The following is a 6,369-nucleotide window of genomic DNA, read 5'->3' as shown; positions in this document are numbered from 1 at the left end:
CAACTGACTAAATTTTAATTTATATTAATATCAACTTAAACTTTAAAAATGGTTTTAATTTCTTCTCACATAAAAATTTTAGACACAATTCAGCCATTTGCGATTATTATGTCTGAGTAAACTTATTAATTAAATTTTACATTCGTCCTAACCGTTTCAATAATTTTTAATTATTAGTTAGATAAATCAAAGCTCGGAGACGATTATAGTATTAAAACATAAGCAATAGTTTAGAAATTATTTCTATAACTTACCCGAGCATTGTGATTGCTAGCATGTAACTTCATCTAAAATTTCTAATTCGAAGAAATGATAGTACGAAATTAAAACTACTTTAGAAAGAAATAAATAGTGTAATTTGACATTTTGTTTCTTATGAAGCGAAGTTTACATATATTTTTTTTCTAATTTTTGTATTCTATTTTTTCTAAATTTTTGAATTTTTTAATATCTCACTAATTTTGTGATTGGTTGGTACATAAAATCCTAAATTTCTATTAGCTAAAAAAATGTGTTAATTTAATTTTGTCAACTCCCCATGTCTCTCCCTCAAACATTTTGTTCCTTAAGGAGGAAAGTTTGCATTGTGCTTTTATTTTTTATATTTCTTGGCAAAGAAACACGCTCATTTAGACGCCTACCATTGTGGTCATTTATCTCTCACATAGTCTCTCACTCACTTTATATCTCAAGCAATTAGCCAAAAAATTGCAAAGCAAAAGTCAAAATGTTTCTTATAATTTAGCAACAATTATCCCCAATTCCTCCTCCTACCAAAATTTCCCTTATGATTTGGAAACAATTATCCCCAATTCCTCCTCCAACCAAATCAATATATTTGTAGGACTCTTATCTCTATCATTGATGTTGTTGTCTTCCCTTCCTTCTATTGTATTAGCATTGTCAAAGGCATCATTGCAACACCATCACTGCACTCGCATGTGTCTGCAATTCTAAACATCTTAACAAGATTCAAACCAATTCAATGTAGGCCTTTAAGGTAGCGTCACAACACAAAGAGTCAAGAATTGTTTCGAATCTTTTCTCCACCAATGGTACTATTGTCGTGATTACTTGGAACTCAATTGAATTAATGTCTTATTTTTATTTTTATTTTCCCTTGTAACTTCAATCCTCTCCCCTCTAAAAAAAAAAAGCTTCAAGTCACTCCCGTGGCACCATTTTCCCTTTTTTGTTTTGTTTTGTTTATCTCGCTTCTAATTTCTCTTAGTATGTTGTAGTTTTGACAAAATTTCTTTAATATTAGAGATCGAAATTTGTCGTAATCAGTAATTTCTAATTTTTTGGGTTACTTTTGCTTCTGTGGATATTGATTACTGGAAATATGTCGTGGGTGTTAATTTATAACTATCATCTTTAAATTTTTTTAAAAAAATTGCTTTTAGCAAATATCATTCACCAACTTTATGGTACCATTTTCCTTTTTTGTAATTGGATCAAACTTGGAACCTAGAGCATTACTTGGATGACTTTGATTCTTTAGTAATAAAAAAACTGCTTAAGTTAATAAGTGTGGGACACCTATTGAAGTTAATGTAAATCATCTCAGCCTGGGGGTATATAAGTCGTGTCTCGCAACAAATATACAATATAGAGTTAGAGGGTGGATGAATGACTCTTTTTTGCATATTTAAAAATTCTTTCTATAAAACAAAAGTCTTGGCAAGATGGCAAGCAATTATATCACAATATAAGCACATATAAATCAAGCACAAGATATAAATGAGAGAGTGAAAGGAAAGAAAGCTTAACATCAGAGATTTAACGTGGTTTGGCACCAAGCCTATGTCCATGCCTTAGCACCAAACCAAGGATTCTACAATCCACTATAAGCACTCCTTCATTGGCGGAGCAAGCCTTACAACTTGGATACCAAACCCTACACTTAGGAACAAATTCCTACTGTGCTCACCAAAAGCCTTCGGTTCACAAAGAACCTTTACACCGAGAAGATGATTTACAAATAGAATGCTCCTCATTGAGCTAATAACAAATACAAAGCAAACCTTACACTACTTTCTCAAGGAATGATTCAAACAAGATGAATGAGTAAGGGAGTTTGAACACTTGTGAATGAATAACAAATATGCAAAGTGTTTACGTTTTGTATAAAATGATGTTTTTCACTATAAAATTGAATAAATCAACAAAGACATGCTAAAAAAGTTTATGGACTTGTATTTATAGTCAAAAACCCCTTATAGCCATTAACTAGTCGTTGGGAACAATTCCCAAATAAAACTAATCATTTTCTAGCCATTAGTGTTCTGTCACCGTCCATAATCGTCAACGGTTTTTCTGGGCTCTCTGAAACCATCGACAGTTTCATGCATATGTCGACGATTACCCCAAATCAGAAAAAGTCATCAACATGAAAGTTGTGAGATTTTTTCTCAGCTTTCCTTATACACCAAGATCATCCTATTTGGAACTTTTTAACAAAAGTTATACCCCAAATACTGAAAGATGTTCAGGACTCAAGGTGCACTACGTTAAACGACAATTGCTCAGTTTTTCCTTGTCAAAAAGCCTTTTAATGACTTTAAACATTTCTTGGACAAAATATAAAAAAGATATTAAGTCTAATGAAGTTCAAAACTTGTCCAAGTAAGTTTCCCCTTGATTATAAGATATCTTGAATTATGAAAACATATTTGAAAGATCATTTAGATATCTTATATGCTTAATATATCCTTTATAAAATATTTTTGACTTTCTTAACACTTTAGGACATCAAGCTCTTTTAGACCCAAATGGGACCAAGTATGAAGATGCTTATGAAACCAAAATATTTAAAACTTGTCCCTTTTGAAAACATGTTTGAGTTTTCATTTAACAAACTCTTTAAGTTTAATTTTGAAAATTATGAAAGGTGAGTTTGTGTTTATGACTTTAGTGCAATTCTATAAACTCATGTGTCCTAGTATGCATGTGCATTGCTCAACTTTTGCTCTGAAATCATGCAAGAAATAAAATGCAAGAGTTCAAAAAGTTCGTACGACACACACAACCCTTATTATAAATAATTCTACAATTAAGCTTCCAATTGTGCTTGAGTCCTTCCGAGTACATGTTCTTTTGATCTTTCAATTCGCACGTCAACTCGGTCTGATCTTTGCCTTTGATCCAGTACTTCATGTATGAGTACCTATACTAAATATGATCTACAAAAATAGGAAAACACTAAGAACAAAATATAGGTTAATATCATCAAAACACTTTAAATAATGACGGTGTAGCCTCCAAATCTAACATTCTCTCCCTTTTTGATGATGTCTAACCTATTATTAATTTACTTAATCTTTGCATTTGAGTTTGACTTACCATAACTTATTATGCAAAGATAAGCTTACCTAAAACTACTAATGGTTGTTATCATCAAAACAATGCAATTAAGTTCACGTAACCTTTAAGGCTAACATTCTCTCTCTTTTTTATGATGGCAAATCATTGGTGCTCTCCTATAGGGTATAATTTCAAGCTCTCTCTTAATTTATGCATATTCTTAGATAAGACTAAAATATGCTCCCCCTTACTATATGCGTATCTACAGTTTGCTCCCCCTTACTTTACGCATATAAGGTGTAAAATTATTTAACTATATTTTTCATATCTATTAGAGCTTTAAACATGCACACCATAAAATAGAAAGTTCATATAAGATAAAACAAGTGCGCAATTAGAACTTTCATATTATCTTTGAATTACCACATGCATTCTACCCCATATGTATTTTCCATGCATTTCATTCTTCCCCACACATAACACCACACAACATTCTCTTAACAAAGAGGACACCAAAATATCTTCTCCCCCTTTGATCATCATAAAAAAGAGAGGTACTATTCATTCAGCTAAAATATTTTTTTCTCACTTAAGATCAGTTTTCATAGTGGTGAGGTGAGTATGTGCTAGAAACATATACCAAAATATTTGCTATACCATAACAGTGGAAAGCCTAGAATGGTTTTCTTGCAAATACATGAATGATGATCTTTAAGAAAATACCATATGATGTTGGATCAAACATTCAATGATCATTCAAGAAAGGATATTCTTTAAACATAACATATGCTTACGATGATGCTTTATTTGGATACCATTTGTTGTGATGATTATCTTTACAAAAATCCATTTCATGAATGTTATTTTTGGATATTCTACTATGTATTTAAACAAAGCATACATTATCAAAACAAACTATAGCATGTTTTTGAATAAAAAATTAAAGTCTTAGTAATTCTCATGAAGAAAAACAAGGTATTTCCATTTAATAAGCTTAAAGCACATGTTTTCATCCCATAAATAATAGCCAACATTTTCAAAAAGGAACCAATTGATAAGATATACATACAATTTAAAGTATCATATTGGTTTTATAATTTGAACGCATCAAATATTGGCATAATTCTTAAAAAATTTCCAGCAAAATAATTTAAACAAATTAAAATGCAAAAACTGAAATTTACTCATTTTGAGTTCAATTTAAAAATTAAGTGTTTCTAATTTATCACAACATAAATTTACTTGGACAACACTTATTCCATTTCTCCTAGGTTAAATCTATCTAAGTCTTTTTTTCTAATCCTAGGTTCTAAGGAAACAAAAATTCAAAAAATCACGTGCTTCCTTTGGGTACCAATTCTTCCTTGGGTGCCAATGAGTTTTTCTTCACTACCCATTTCATCTTCCTTTCTTTGTCTCTATTTCCTCTATAAGGGCAAAAATATCTTAAGTGACCCTTTCTTTTACAATATAAACAAATTTTGTTTTCGTGTGAGGGTCTTGACTTGTTTACACTATTTTTGCTAAATGAGGCATGACCATGTGGTTCGCAAGAGGATTTCAATTTTTTCTTGTAAACACTATTTCTTTTAACTCCCAAAAACCTTTTGGAGTTTTCTTTTCCTCTTATGACTTTACCATGATTTTCATTTTTCTTTTTCAAGAGAATATTTTCTTTCAAGACAATTACAATTTGATTTTTCAAAATTCCTACTTCCCCTTGAAGAATTTCATGGTCTTTTTTTTAGCTTTTTGCATAAGCTCCTCATTTTCCCTTTTTAAGGAGCAATTTTTTTCTTTGAAGATAGAACAAAGACAAGGTTTCTTGCCTTTGTAATTTGACAATTTTCCTTCCAAAATTTCTATCTTTTCTTTCAAAATTTCATGCTCTCTTTGAGAATTTAAAACAAACTCTTCATTTTTCCTTTTAAGGGATTCATTTTCTTCTTTTAAAGAGGATTCTCGTTGCTTAGACATAGCAAGCTCTTTCTCAACATTTTTGTTCCTCTTTTTAACTAAAATTAATTCATCAAACAATTTAACACAAATTTCTAATACTTCATCTTATGAAGGAGTATACTCATCATCATCATCCGAACTTGTTCCTTCTTCTTCATTGGCTAAGAAGCAATGTGCTTCTCCTAGAGTATTTTGGTGAATGGTACTAGATGAATCTAAGGTGAGGTCAATTTCTTTATTGGGCTCTTCATAGGTGCTTTGAAGCATATCCTATATTTCTTTTGCAGTTTTACACTCGCAAACACGACTATATTCAACCTTAATTAAAACAAAAAAAAATGAAATGCTTTGCTCTAAAATTTAAATCAATTAACCTCTTTTTCGTGCTTGACATCTTTTCAAATTCTTTCAATTCCCCTTTTTCATTTTTGAAGATGTAATCTCCTTTGGAGATGATCTTCCATAATCTCAAGTTGTATGATTGAATGAAGACGGCCACTTGATTTTTCCAAGAGAGGTAGGTAGTTGGTACCTTCAAACAACAGTGGTTGATAAATAGATCGTTCATGTGAAGAGGTGTTCACCGAATACTCTATTGATCTTTTACGCTCTGGATTTTACTCCGAAAAATGCAAGCACCTTACTCTGATACCACTTGTAAATCGTTCCAGCCCAGGAGTATATATGTCGTGCCCGCAGCAGATATACAACATAGAGTTAGAGGCAGGGGGTGAATGGCTCTTTTCGCATATTCGACAAGCAATAGGGTTGTCCTTCAATTATGGGGTTTGTAGATGTTGATTATGCTGGAGATATGGATGATAGAAGGTCTACAACGGGATATATATTTACCCTTGTATAAGGATTGGTATGTTGGAGATCTATGGTACAATCTCTGGTAGCATTATCCACGATTGAGGCGGAATATATGGCAGTTGCCGAAACTGCAAAGGAAACCTTATGGCTTACCGGTTTAGTCAGAGAGTTGGGGTTACAACAAGATGGAGTGGTGCTGCATTGTGATATTCAGAGTGTCATTTACTTGGCGAAGAATCAAGTATACCATGCTAGAACCAAGCACATTGATGTAAGGTTCCACAGGGT

This window comes from Malania oleifera, chromosome 5 (genome assembly GCF_029873635.1).
Source record: "Malania oleifera isolate guangnan ecotype guangnan chromosome 5, ASM2987363v1, whole genome shotgun sequence".
Taxonomy (NCBI): domain Eukaryota; kingdom Viridiplantae; phylum Streptophyta; class Magnoliopsida; order Santalales; family Ximeniaceae; genus Malania; species Malania oleifera.
Note: the sequence above shows the minus strand (reverse complement) of the source record.